Source organism: Thunnus maccoyii, chromosome 15 (genome assembly GCF_910596095.1).
Source record: "Thunnus maccoyii chromosome 15, fThuMac1.1, whole genome shotgun sequence".
Taxonomy (NCBI): Eukaryota; Metazoa; Chordata; class Actinopteri; order Scombriformes; family Scombridae; genus Thunnus; species Thunnus maccoyii.
Window position 1 is genome coordinate 4595557 of NC_056547.1, and position 14075 is coordinate 4609631.

General features: G+C 40.2%; 1 protein-coding gene across 2 annotated transcripts in view; it reads right to left on the reverse strand.

Moving 5' to 3' along the window:
- The window catches only part of LOC121913813 (gamma-enolase), a 30546-nt gene extending 24238 nt beyond the window's left edge, over nt 1-6308 (reverse strand). The window contains exon 1 of one of the 2 annotated variants that reach the window (XM_042436642.1): nt 6240-6308. The gene's annotated coding sequence lies outside the window, so the exon portion shown is untranslated. Of the gene's footprint in view, nt 1-697; nt 735-6239 lie in introns of those variants that run through there. The other variant, XM_042436641.1, reaches the window with a different exon arrangement.
- Between the last annotated feature and the right edge of the window lie 7767 nt (nt 6309-14075).

Consider the following 14075-nt stretch of genomic DNA (forward strand, 5'->3'; position numbering starts at 1 on the left):
ATATCTTAAACTGGTGTAGTTGTCTTATGCAAGATGTTGTTCCTTATGTAATCTTTCTTCCTCTTTTTTTTTCTTTTCTTTCTGTCTCTTAGATGTTTGTGGCCACTGTAATCTAACTAACAACACAGATATATGCATATTTATGCATATTAAAACAGACTTCATACCATCTGAAACTAATGAAATTCTTTTTAAGGTTAGTAGTTTTTTTAGGGCAGCGTTCTTCTGTTGTCTCTGATTACCCTCTGGTGTGAAGAGACGACTTGACTCACAGCCTGACACCTGCTCTTTATATAAAACCTTCGTGAAGACGTTCATTGCTACACTTATCTTTCTTTTTTCTATTCCCCTGTCATTTCTTTCTCTGGGACATAAATGCCCTCGTGTGTTGCTTTTAACCTGCCGCGAAATGACATTACTCCTCTCGTCTTTTCTCCTGTCCTCTGACTTCTTTGCTCAGCACTTCTCTGTCATATGTGATCCCTCTCAGCAACTCGGGAATATCTCCATCCATTTTCAAACACAGCTCTGAACTTGTACTCCTCTCCGTCGGTCGATTAAAACGCCAACGACCTACGAATTTATGCTTATTCAGTTCTTACACTCATTGTAACTCGCAGGGAACAAAAGCGTCAGCAAAAAATGTGTAAAATATAAATGGTGCTCAGCATAAGAAAGAGCAGAAACATCCACTCACACAGAGTCGAGGGGATTGATGCGTGGGTGATTTTCTCTCCTGGCCTCTACTAATTTTATGTTTTTTTTCTCTCTTTGCTGTTTTGAAGCCCCACCCTGCAATACTGCAGAGTTTTTTAAACAGTTCCTCCTGAGGGGTGAAGCAGCACACTGCACCTGCCGACGCTTTCACGTCAGAAATTCTGCTTTATTTCTTGTTCCTGATCACATCCTCGAAGCATCAAACATTTTCACAGTGAATATTTTGATACATATTCGACCAATTAGACTTTAGACACCATGGATCAAAGTCTATAAACGCCACCTGGGCTTAAATATCTTCATGATACATTAAACCTTGTTTCAAACAGCCACACTAACAGCTCTTAGGCAATTTAGGCGCAGTGGTGCTTTGAATTAAATGCTATCATCAGCATAACATGCTGACAAACATGCAAATGTTTGAGAGGTATAATGTTTACCATGTTCACTGTCGTAGTTTTACATATTAGCTGAGGCTGACAGGGATGTTATTGTACAGATATTGGAGAAATTGAAGGTTAGACTTGATGATTTATGTCTGAATGGAGACGTCCTGAAGTGCCTCAAATGCTGGAAACTGGAAACTCTGACTGTATTGAAGTGACTGAGAAAACTCGGAAATATTCTCTAGAAATACAAATTGACTTAAAGTTTGTGTTGGTGGTTGATGATGGTGCTAAATTAAAAGTCAGAGGATCAACAAAGTTATTACAGTTCATCCTGGGGGGAACATGAATGTCATGAATAGTTGTTGAGACATTTCACACATAAAAAGAATTTCAATCCATCTACTGGCTGTTGAAATATTTCAGCATGGACCAAAGTGATGGACCAACCGACAGACAGACCGACATCGCCATATTGGCCCAAAGAAATTTGGGGTCTTCTAATATTTGAGGACAAGACTTTTACATGTTCACAACATCAGAGATTCTTTACCACTGTAACACTACAGAGATTGTTGCAATACGGGTTGTTTGTAGCCTTAATGTTGCTAAGCTAGCGAGTGTCTTAAAGTGTTTGGTTAGCTCAGTTTAACGTGTTTTTCTGCCACGGAGGAAATGAATTCATGACGAGTGAAAACGAGTCCAAAGTCCTGACGTCTTTACTGCAGAAACGACTGAATCTGTCAAGATGCCAAGAATTACCACTGTCACAGATGATGTGGAGCTCAAAAAGACTGAAAAATGCTAACAGAAGAGACTGTGAGTAAGTGTCTGCAGGTGTTATAATCAGGTTCGCCTTATATTCAGGCCAGTGCTGTAAAAACGTAATGCTTGTTTTACTGAACTTCTGTCTTGGCTCAATGTGTCCATTCTGCTCATAATGTCTTGTGTTCTCTTCCAAATGGCCTTGATCCGGTTTTATTGGGGGAGGACCAATAAAGAAGGGGGCAGAAATTTGGCTCGCTCTCTCTTCTTCGCTTCCTGGCCTTGGCAGCAGCTGTTGTTTTTGTGTGTTACTGTTATGCTTTAGCTTTTTGCCTCTGTCAGTCTTTTGTTTGTTTGGTGGGTCCTGTAGTCCTGTTTTCGCAGCTTTATTTCAGTTAGAATTAGTTTAGTTTGTTAATGAATTGGTTTCCTGACTCTTTAATTATGTTTATGGGGCCTTCTTTGAAACAAGCTGTTTTAGAGGATCGTAACATTTCAACATAATGTTCCTCTAAAAAATACGCCTGTATGTGCCTTGAAGTGCAGTTCCTCTAATGGCCACTAGATGCTATCTCACAGAAAACTCCTAAATATTCTCTAGAAATACACATTGTTGTTGACAAAAAATTTGGTAATAAAAAGCTAATTTTGCTTCTTCCAATGCTCATGTTGGTGGTTAAATATGGAGCACTACTCATGTCTTTCTGTGGCTCTGGACGGAGTTTTCCAAAGCCTGAAAAAATAACCATAATGATGTCATTATTAGTTTAGACCATACACATTTTTAACAGATAGCCTGCATTACAAGCTGCAGGGGTAGAGTTTGAAACATTAACACAAGTATTTTGTGCAACTTTCATGCAACGGGGCAATAAACATCTTATTTATTTCCTCTTAATATTAAGATATTTGAATGATTAAGAAGATTTAAATGTATCTATTATACTCTACTCTATTCTAAAACCAAGAAAAACAAGATATTTGGATGTCAGTCTGTTATTCGTGACACCAGCAAACTGTTTCTCAATATTAGCAGCACGAACTCATCTCATATCCGTAAACATATGTTCTTCCTTCCTGATCTGTCTTCACTTCAGTGAGTTTATCTCTATAGTTTACATCTCTATTCTCCTCTCCTCTAACTCTCTCTCTTTCTCCATCTCTGTATGTGTCTCTCGGCCCGGTGCTGTTTGTGCACGTTGCTGTGCATTACGTAAGCTGTACAGCAGCAGCAGCAGCAGCAGCAGCGGCAGCAGCAGCAGCAGAGAGGGAGGACACCCATGAACGCACCACACCACACCTACCAGAGACTGCAGTGCTCAGCAGAAAAATATACCAGCACTCAAAAAAAAAAAAAAAACACGTGAGTGGGTGAGCCAGGGAAGGAGTAAATGAGAAAGAGAGGGATGAAGGCACGCAAGGAAGGAAGCAAGAGGAGAAAATATATCATTCTATGTATCTATATGTGGGGACAGAGGGGTGAGGGCAGAAATATACAGTAAATATTACAGCTTTATATCGGGATACTGATCAAATTCTTTAAAATTCAATGATATCAGATAAATACCAATATTGTATAAATATGAAAGTGCTTCTCAGAAATTGTTTTTATTCTGCAAATAAGCAAAACTTCTGTTTTCTTTTAAGTATAAAATTGCAGATTATAGGCTAAATTGTAAACACGTCTCACTGTTGTAAAACTGTTGTGAAGGGAAAGTGACTGCTGGTTCTGGAAGTATTTCCCCCCCGTCCATAGAAACACAAGAGTCTCCTGGATAATTCACCTGTACCGAAGGTTTATTTTGAGATTTAATTTATTTCAACTTAGTTTCATGCTTTTTTTTCTGTCGTTTTTGTATGCTGCAGTTACTATGAGCCTCAGCCATGTTGCTATGGGGAAGTAGCCAATCAGATCTGTAGCAAATTCTGAACAGCAGCATCGGTGAACATAACACTGCACCTCAGTGACTGAATTCATCCGACATGGACTCAGAATCTGAAAGTAAACTAATGATAGAAAGAGCTGCGTTTGTTTTTAAAAGTAAATTATTAGCGTTGCATCCAACATGGTACCACTTTCTTGTAAGACCCCTTTTAAAAAGAGCTTATAGGCTGTTAATCAATTAGATTCAATTAGTAAGAACAAATTTTCATGTTGCCAGGTTGTGAAAAATCCCATTGGCTGGTGTTTAACCTATGTATTTGGTAACTGTTATAAATATTGGTAGTCCTAATAAATACTTTACATATTTTGGGGTATTTTATGACTTTATTGGACAGTTGAGAGATGACAGGAAACGAGAGGAGAGACGGGGAGTGACATGCAACAAAGGTCCGCGGACTTGTGGTTATGTGGCATGCGTCTTTCTCACTTTCTAATAAGTTATCACATCTGCAGTTACAATTAGCTGTTTCTAAATGAATTTTGGTCCAGATCTTCTGCAGCCCTCTTCCAGAAGATAAGAGACCAAACAGTACAACTAGTCAAAAAGATTTGAAAACACTGAAAGTTCTTATTTATGGTTTATAGCTGTTCTATAAAGCATTTATTAGAGGACGTCAGTTGCAACTTAGGTGCCAACTGTTTGTCGCCAACTCAAAACTACCATTCATGAACAGTTTAACATTTAACTAAGAAAAGGCAGAGACACAATATCAATGTTGGGATTTTAAGAATTTATATAATCACAGTTAAATGAGAAAAACAAATGTCATACCCAGTCCTACAAAATATACGTACTGAGAACAGGAGAGGAACAGGAGAATAAGATGTAGGGAGTGGCAATGGTGGATGGAGGGATAAGACACAGATTAAAAAAGATGCACATACAAGGAGAGAAAGATAGATTAAAATAAAAATATGGTGTATGGAAAGAGAAAGAGAGAGAGACATAGAGAATAGCCAGCAGGAAGCAGAGAGAGAGAGAGAGAGAGAGAGAGAGAGAGAGAGAGGGAGTGATGGAGGATGAAATGGAGAGTGAATGGAGTGAGAAGAGGAGAGAGCGAGAGAGATAAATAATTAAATGACCCTGTTTGGCTGGAGAAGAGAGGAGGAATAGAGGGATGGAAGAGGAAGAGGAGAAAGAGGAAGAGAGAGAGAGGGAGCAGAAGGCTGATCACGGCAGACACACACACACACACACAGAGGAAGTGGAGCAGTCTCACACATATGTAACGCTAATAATGTGCTCACATTTACACACACACACACACACACACACACACACACACATATAGCTGCAGCTCGCAATTATCACAAGTACTCTCACACACACTTCACGTCCACCCACACGCCACACAGAGTGCCAAACAGGCAGATATCACACACATACACACACACATTCCTGGACACGACCATAATTGACTGCATCATCACACACACACACACACACACACACACACACACTATTCCTGTAGCCAAGACAAATAAGCATACACACACACTTAACAGCCATTTTATAGGAAATCAAAATCACATAAACACACACAGTAAAACCTAAAACTGAAGCATCTCTGTCTGACACACACACACACACACATACACGCACACACACACACACACACATACAGTATATATACACCAAGGACTCGACCATGATTGACTGCATGATCTTCTCACACACACACACACATGCAATATTCCTACTGAGACACACAAAGACACACACACACACACACACAAAAACATCGACCATCTAACACACACACACACACACACACTTGTTATACCAAGGACTCAACCATAATTGATTGCAAGATCACACACACACACATAACACTTCTGCTGCCAAAACACGCTTAAACACAAACACACACACACACAACTGTAAATTTCCAAGAAACTAGAGAACATAAATTACATGAAGCAAAATCACACAAACACACACACATATAATGCTTCTACTGTCACAACACACTTTAAAACACACACACACACACATATTATTCCTACAGCCAAGACACACATAAACACACACACACACACACGATTTGCGTCCTACTTTCACACACGTCCTTTTTCTAACAAATAAATAAAACATGCATGAAGCAAAATAACACAATAACACACGCATATACATGCACACACAAACACACACACTTGACAGCCATTTTCCAAAGAATCACATAAAATGCATGAAGCAAAATCACACACACGCACACACGGTAACACCTAAACCTAAAGCATCTCTCTCTCTCACACACACACACACACACATATATTCTGTATCCTTTCAGCACTAAGCAGCAGCCAATCATACAAACATGAGATCCACAAAAAAAAAAAAAAAACAATAGATGAAAACAAAACAAAACACAAAAGATCTTGAGTGGCTGAGTGAAAAGAAGGAAGAGAGGATTTCCTGCCTTTACCTGCCGCCTGCGTGTGTGGGTGTGCTCTGCCTTTCACGGCGACCAAGAAAATACTGGAGAGGCAGAACGTGAGAGAGAGGGAGAGGAAAACAGGAGGGGAGGAGGGGGAAGAGGAGGAGGAGGAGGAGGTGGAGGAAAGGGGAGGGGAGGTGAGATGTGTGACAGAGGGGGGAGGGGAGATGACTCAGAGGAGGATGGAGAGAGGAAGAGGAGGAGAAGAGGAGGGTTAATTAAAAAGGAGGAGATGGACGGAGGGGTGGGATGAAGGGATAAGGATGGGGTGCGGAGCCTCGCCGCCAACAGAGGAGGTAAAAATAGATGAAGGGAGAACCGGCTCTCTCTCTCTCTCTCCTCTTTCTCTCTCTCTCTCTCTGTGTGTCTCCCTGTCTTTCTCTGGTGGTGCAGTGGGGTTCAGTCGATGTATATACAGTTACATAATCCATCCTGCTCCACCACACTCAGACATGATGATGCTCCTAGTGAGAGCAGCGCTGAAAACAATGCAGCAGCAGCAGAAATCCCTCTGAAAGCAGGAAAGAAAGAAGCACTTTATTAGGAACACCTTTGCAATCTAATGCAATCCAAAAAACAACAGCTCCGCCATGAATGCTACTTTTATGAAGCTTATAGGCCTACATTTCAGGCCAGAAAGGTGATAATTCTGCTTTGTGTTTATTATTGAGGTCATAGTGGGTGGTGGTGGTGGTGTGCTGGAATGCATTACTGAACAGTGTTCCTAATATTTCGTCCACCCGATACATAACATATATGAAGGGGGGGCAAGAAATAATAAAACTAAAACTGAAGCTTCATAAAAGTAGAATTTATGGCAGAGCTGTTATATTAGATTGCATCATATTGCACAGGTGTTCCTAATAAAGTGCTCGGTCAGTGTATTATCTGTTGTTTTTGATTCGCTGTGCCACTTGGTTGGTGCCTTGATACTCAGCATGCTCTTGAGCAAAGCATTGCGCAACCCTGTGGCTGACAACCCAAAAAGATGAAAGATGAAGATTGATGTCTGTGAGTTAATGTGGGTGTAATCAATGTTTTTAATAATGACAATGTACGAGCTGTCAGTGTGTAATGTGTTGGTCGTGGCTCGTAGCTGGTTGATGAACCTACAGAGAATTATCAGTGACTCTGCAGCTCCCCTCAGCTCTACGGAGCTTTATAGTGAGTTTCAGCTCATTGTTTATCTGACCGGCTGCAACTTTACTGTTTTAGTTCACTCTCATAGCTCTCATAACATCGTTTTGGGCCGCAGCAGGCAGGTGTTTACAGAGGAAAAGCTCTAAAAATCTACTGTACACTACCTGCTCAGCTCCAAACGGCAAACAGACACAGTTAGCTGTAGACTAGCTGGTGAGCATAGTGGAGCATTTAGCAGCTAAAGAGCCAGATATTTCCCTCAGGAGTTTGTAGAGAGCAAAAACAGAGCTAAAAGAGAGTGAATATTGGACTCCCCCCCATCGACCAAGCATCACCGTGGTAACATTAGCCTTCCCCATCCTCAGCCTCACTCGCCGCCTATGAGGCCATGTTATGTGCAGGGGAGAGTGGGGTAAGTTGACTCACCCCCTGTATCTGGGCAACTGTGCTCATGTTTTGTCATGTGGCCATAAATTCAGGAAGCACCCATTATGTCTATCTTGCTGTGATGAAGAGGAGCACATGAGAGAAGGGAAGAAAATCCATCAGATTAGTGGCAAAAAACAGAAATATTGGCATGTCTTAAAAAAGAAGGAGATAAAGGAAGTAAAAAAGTAGGGTACAGTGGAACAGCAAAAGCAAAGAGGGTTTTCACAGAGGAGGTAGAAAAGGAGCTTTCACACCATATCAAGAAACTGGGTGACCAGTTCCATGGTCTTACTCCAAAGAGATGATGTGAACTGGCAGTGAAATTGGCAGAAAGAAACATTCCTGCCCCCAACAACTGGAAAGAGAGGAGTTTAGCAAGGAAGGTGTGCAGGAAATTACATGACTCAGTAGGTCAGTATAGATAACTTACAGCTTAAGACAGCACTTTGATAGAACGAGTAATAGCCTGCTTTTTCAGGTCAAGGTTGCTTCAAGAATTTTATGGCACACTGACATCTCTCCTGTCATATGCCTGAAGTGATATCTTTGGGAAGGGCTTCAGGCTTCAAGGTGGCTGGAGGAAGGAAAAAACGATGAGGCATCTTTCCCACTGAGTGATGGGTTGAAGAAGCTACCTGAACCTCTAAAGGCTGGAGGAACTGCAAAGATGGAGCAACAATTCATATTTCCCAGCAACCTTGATGAATTGAATGTTGAATAGTCATTTCTTTCGTTAAATGGTCGTAAAAAAGGGTTAGGTTTATAGTTAGGGTTAGGGATTAGGGTTATGGTTAGGGTTAGGGTTAGGGTTAGGGTTAGGGTCAGGGGTTAGGGTTATGGGTTAGGGTTAGGGTCAGGGGTTAGGGTTATGGTTTGGGTTATGGGTTAGGGTTATGGTTAGGGTTATGGGTTAGGGTCAGGGGTTAGGGTTATGGTTTGGGTTATGGGTTAGGGGTTAGGGTTATGGTTAGGGTTATGGGTTAGGGTTAGGGTCAGGGGTTAGGGTTATGGTTTGGGTTATGGGTTATGGTTAGGGTCAGGGGTTAGGATTATGGGTTAGGGTTAGGGTCAGGAGTTAGGGTTATGGTTAGGGTTATGGGTTAGGGTTATGGTTAGGGTTATGGGTTAGGGTTAGGGTCAGGGGTTAGGGTTATGGTTTGGGTTATGGGTTAGGGTCAGGGGTTAGGGTTATGGGTTAGGGTCAGGGGTTAGGGTTATGGTTTGGGTTATGGGTTAGGGTTATGGTTAGGGTTATAGGTTAGGGTTAGGGTCAGGGGTTAGGGTTATGGTTTGGGTTATGGGTTATGGGTTAGGGTTATGGGTTAGGGTCAGGGGTTAGGGTTATGGGTTAGGGTCAGGGGTTAGGGTTAGGGTCAGAGGTTAGGGTTAGGGTTATGGGTTAGGGTCAGGGGTTAGGGTTATGGTTTGGGTTATGGGTTAGGGTTAGGGTTATGGTTAGGGTTATGGGTTAGGGTTAGATGGTCAGTTTACCCCCAGATGGCTCAACAAACCCACTCACTCAGATCAATTTACCGCTAACCTAGGTCAAGTTGAGCCACAGGAACACCTTTTTTTTTGAGAACTTATATTTTCAGGCCCCTTTATCATAGTTATATACAATTTCATTTGAATATTGGACATCCTGAAATGAAGGTAGATGTTTTTATTCTTCTCTCATTTTGCCTTACCTAGAGGGCAACATACGCCACTCTCCCCTACATAATTGGTTTACATTAATTATCCTAATAACATTCTTACATTTAATACTATTTGTTTATATTAACATGCTACACCCAGCACCTTTAAAATAGCATAAAAACTATACAACACCAGATTTAGCAAAACTGTTGTCAATGTGCCTAAAGAATTCCTGCACATTCATCCTGTTTGGCAAATTCATGTTGTGATCATTTGTTCAGCGTCCTTTGTTCACTGCAGAATCATGCTGTGCTGCATCCTCGCTGCGCTAAAAACAGACTGGTGAAGTTTTGAATGTCTACTGGAGGGTGACAATAATACACATTGACAGGGCAACGGGGTGAAGCCAGTGTGTGTTTGCAGAGTGTGTGTCTACATGTCTTGGTGTGTGATAAAAATCTCTGCATGGGTGAGTATATTAGTGTTCCAGTTTCTGTATTTTCAAGCATGTATGTGTGTTTGTGTGCACGGGCAGGTGCATAAGTCCGTTCGTGTGCACGTTTCTGGGTGTGCATATGTGTGTGTGTGTAATTGTGTGAGTGTGTGAGATAATCTATAATTAAATTCCTGAGTTTAATGGGATTATCTTTGGGAGACAAGCAGCACAACGTCCTTGACATCCATCCCCCCGGTTAGCCACGGGTGAGCGACTGATAGAGACACATACAGAGAGAGGGAGAGGAAGAGGAAGGAGAAAGGAGAGAAACCAGGAGGAAGCAACAAAGCGAAAAAGGAGGAGAAAAAAAAAAAGGAGCAGCGAGGAGATCAAAGTGCAATGAAATGCCTATGAAGTGAGAGAAAGAGAGAAGCCATCCGGAGGGAAAGGGTAATGTAGAAGTGCCTTGCATTGTAATTATCTCATTTTCTGCTGTGTTACCACTGAAGGTCGACTGGCCTTTCCCTCAACCAGCCCAACAACACGCCACTGCCGGCCAGACCAGCCAAAACAAACACTTTCATTCTTTATTAAAGAGATAATACAGGAGGACTTTGTTATTTTGCTTTTTTTTTTCTTGTTTTCATTGATTTCTGGATTATTCTTTATTTGGATCCCCATCATCTTCCACAAAGTGTACACTAATCTTCCTGGAGTCTACACAAAAACAGCAACAATAAAGCAAACAGTAACATTCTCACTGCTGTTGCTGCTATGACACCCGAATTTCCCTCCACTGATTAATAAGAGTTTATCTTATCTTATCATTGTTCAATAAAACAAGAAAAAGCAAAACAGAAAGCCAAATATAAAGATCAAGAAGTTAAACAACTGGACTGTTTAGCATTTATAAGCAATAATAAATGTTTTATAACACACTATTATACAGCTATGAGCAGATAAAATTACATTTCAAAGTGTTTATAAATGCAAAGTATTTGTCAACAATTATTAACTTCTCCTATATATGACGACATACTTGAAATTATTGCAACTGTTTTACTATATTGTCATTCATTATCTATTTATACAGCAGCCTCCATTTGCGGATGCCCACAGGAGGATTTATAGTGGTTGACAAGCACATTAATAAACACATGTATCTATTGGTAGAAACCAAGCAGTGAGGCAGTGAAGAAACAGAAGTTATAGATGGAAAAATGGCTTTTATTTACTCAAAAAACCTAGTTTATAAAATTTTTTAAATGGTTTGGTCCCTCTGCCACTATGTGACTTTGTGTTCACTCACTCAGTAAGTTCTATTAGATCCTCCAGAATATCCTCTGTAAAAGATTGTACCACACCATTTCATCGCACTTCATTTAAGCAGTCAGCTTTCTCTGTGAAAGCCACCACTCAGTGGAACGTCCTACCTGATGATATGAAGAACTGTAGTTCTATCAATGCATTCAAGACCAGACTGAAACATGTACTAAAGACCATTGAGTTTAGTTTACATTATTTCAAATTGACATTGTGGGTGTATGTGATGTGCTGTGTGCAGCTTTGTATTTTGTATTTTGTATGGTGTGGGTTTTTTTTTGTTTTTTGTTTTTTTTGTTTTTTTTGCTTTTTACTGTTTGTTGTTGTGCTGTTGTATGTTTTTTGTCGGGGACTACAGATGCAAATTAGCTTCAAGCTACCTCTGGTGCAGTGCATCTTTAATGTTTCAAACTGCACACTGTCCCATTCAATAAATAAATAAATCAATCAAAAAATGCAACAAAAAAACCCATTACAAACCAGGAATATGATAACTAGGCCTATAAAATAGGTAATATGTATATACATATACCCAATATAACAACAACTAAACAAGATGTTAACTGAACTTACACAATGACACATGAGGGAACATATATGGCGGCTTGGCCAAACCAAATAAGATATAAGGGGGGTAGAAAATATGGACACCAACTAAAACTAAACCCGAGTTTAGTTTTAGTTTTAGTGCCTGAGTTGATGAACATGCTATCATTTCTAATGCTAAATATTCACTTCTTCTATTGTTTAACCCCAAAATAGAGGATGTTGAGATTAGTAGATGATAAAGCTTTTCACATGACTTTTATCTCCTTCAGCAGACTAGATGACACGTTTAGCCGAATAAACCGACAGCTGCATCTAAACATTAAACGTATCAGATGTGTTAGTGGTGAAACTCGTGCATTTAGAAACACAATCGACTGTTAACAGCTGCTGTTGCACAGGAAATTATTTCCATTATGGTCAGTATAGGGACTGAAATCACATGAAAAGGAACATTTTTAGTGTACAGACAGTGGATTACTTGGATTGCAACACACAAGTCCAATTATTTCTATACCATGTGCAGAAGAATGACTCAGAAAAGCCAAATCAAGTTGACAAGTCTGCTCTCAACAAGGTTCTTCTTCCTGGCAGAAAAGTTGGTCAAAGTAACTCACAGCATCATCTTTCCCCATCTGGGACCTCAAGACTGTCTACGTTACTCTGTGATGTATTTGTTAATTGGTTTATTTAACAGGGACGGCGCACATTAATTAAACATTGCTGTAATTTGGACGGACGTTACGAATTCATTGTGTTCCCAATCAAACCTCAAAACATGAAAAATTATTGTTTCTCTTTTCTCTTACCTGTTATCGAGTGGCGGTTTGTATCTTCAAAGATATTTTTGTGATCTGACAGGTGTCTTATGTCTGCCCAGAGTGATGAAATATTCAACAACATTTAGATCCAGCATTTCCACAGACTGCACCATCATTTTCAAAGAAGAGCCAGACTATGTGCAAATATCAGATACAAATTACAAATTACATGATGTAACCGTGTGCAAACTGAAGATTGCATGATGCACACACAGAAAATACTACACATACATATAAACATACATCAATTCAACATAATATTAAGCCTCTGTGCAGCTGCTACTGTCCTACAATGAACTGTGAACCGTGTGTGTATGTGTGTTTGTGTTTACAAAGAGGGCACTGAGACACTATTAGCTTCAACATCATCTCCTCTGTCATCCGAAAGCCGAAACAGCAGGAGAAAAACAAAGACATGTCACCTGATAAGAAGCTAATCTCAAGCTGGAAAGCAGAGCTCCAGTTAATTAAACATCCGTGGAGATGCCTGAGAGTAAATGAGGAGGGACAGGATTCACAGAGGGCAGGGCTAATGGCGAATGAATGTCATGTAACTCGCTGCGATTGCCCTCTGGTTGTGGTAAAGCATCTAAAATTGGACTGTACTATAAGCAATGCAGCAGTGCTAAAAACAGGAACTGTCTGTACTTCATCTCCCTCTGGTGGTCACTGAGAAACCATCTTTCCATATTAAATACCTTTCAAAAGACACTGAGTCAGGAGGATTGTGGAGATATTGAAGGGGTCTGTTTTTGTTTGCTCCTATAAGTTGATAATTGATATGATATGTAGATAACTAATTATTAACGTCAATAGCAGTTAAACTATGCTATTAACCACAAATATTTGGTTTAAAAAAAAACTTAAGTGAACCAACGTCACACAGTACCTTTAAATGTTAAATGCAGCTGACCTGACCAGCCCTGATGCTGCCTTCATGGCCTGTTCGAAATATCTCATGTTGAGTTTTTCCACACAAAACTGGGAAAAACTTTACTTTTTTTGTGCACGGGTGGCATTGTCATGTTGAAACAGGAAATGGCCTTCGAAAAACTGTCGCCACAAAGTTGGAAGCACGCTATTGTCTAAAATGTCTTGGTATGCTGTTTAGGGCTGCAACTAACAATTATTTTCATTATCGATTAATCTGATGACGTCTTCACGTCTTGTTTTGTCCCGACCGACAGTCCACAACCCAAAGATATTCAGTTTACTGTTAGAGAGGACTTAAGAAACCAGAAAAATATTCACATCTGACAAACTGGAATCAGAGAATTTGGAAGTTTTCTTCTTAAAAACGGACTCAAAACAGTAAATCAACTATCAAAATAGTTGGTGATTAATTCAATAGTTGGCAACCAATTGATTAATTGACCAACTGTTTCAGCTCTAATGCAGTTGCTCACAGTGTGGTGGCTCATTCTTGACCTTGGGAGCATCAGTACTTATATCTGAAATCAAATATTGCAAACTCAAGGTTCACTTATGTAA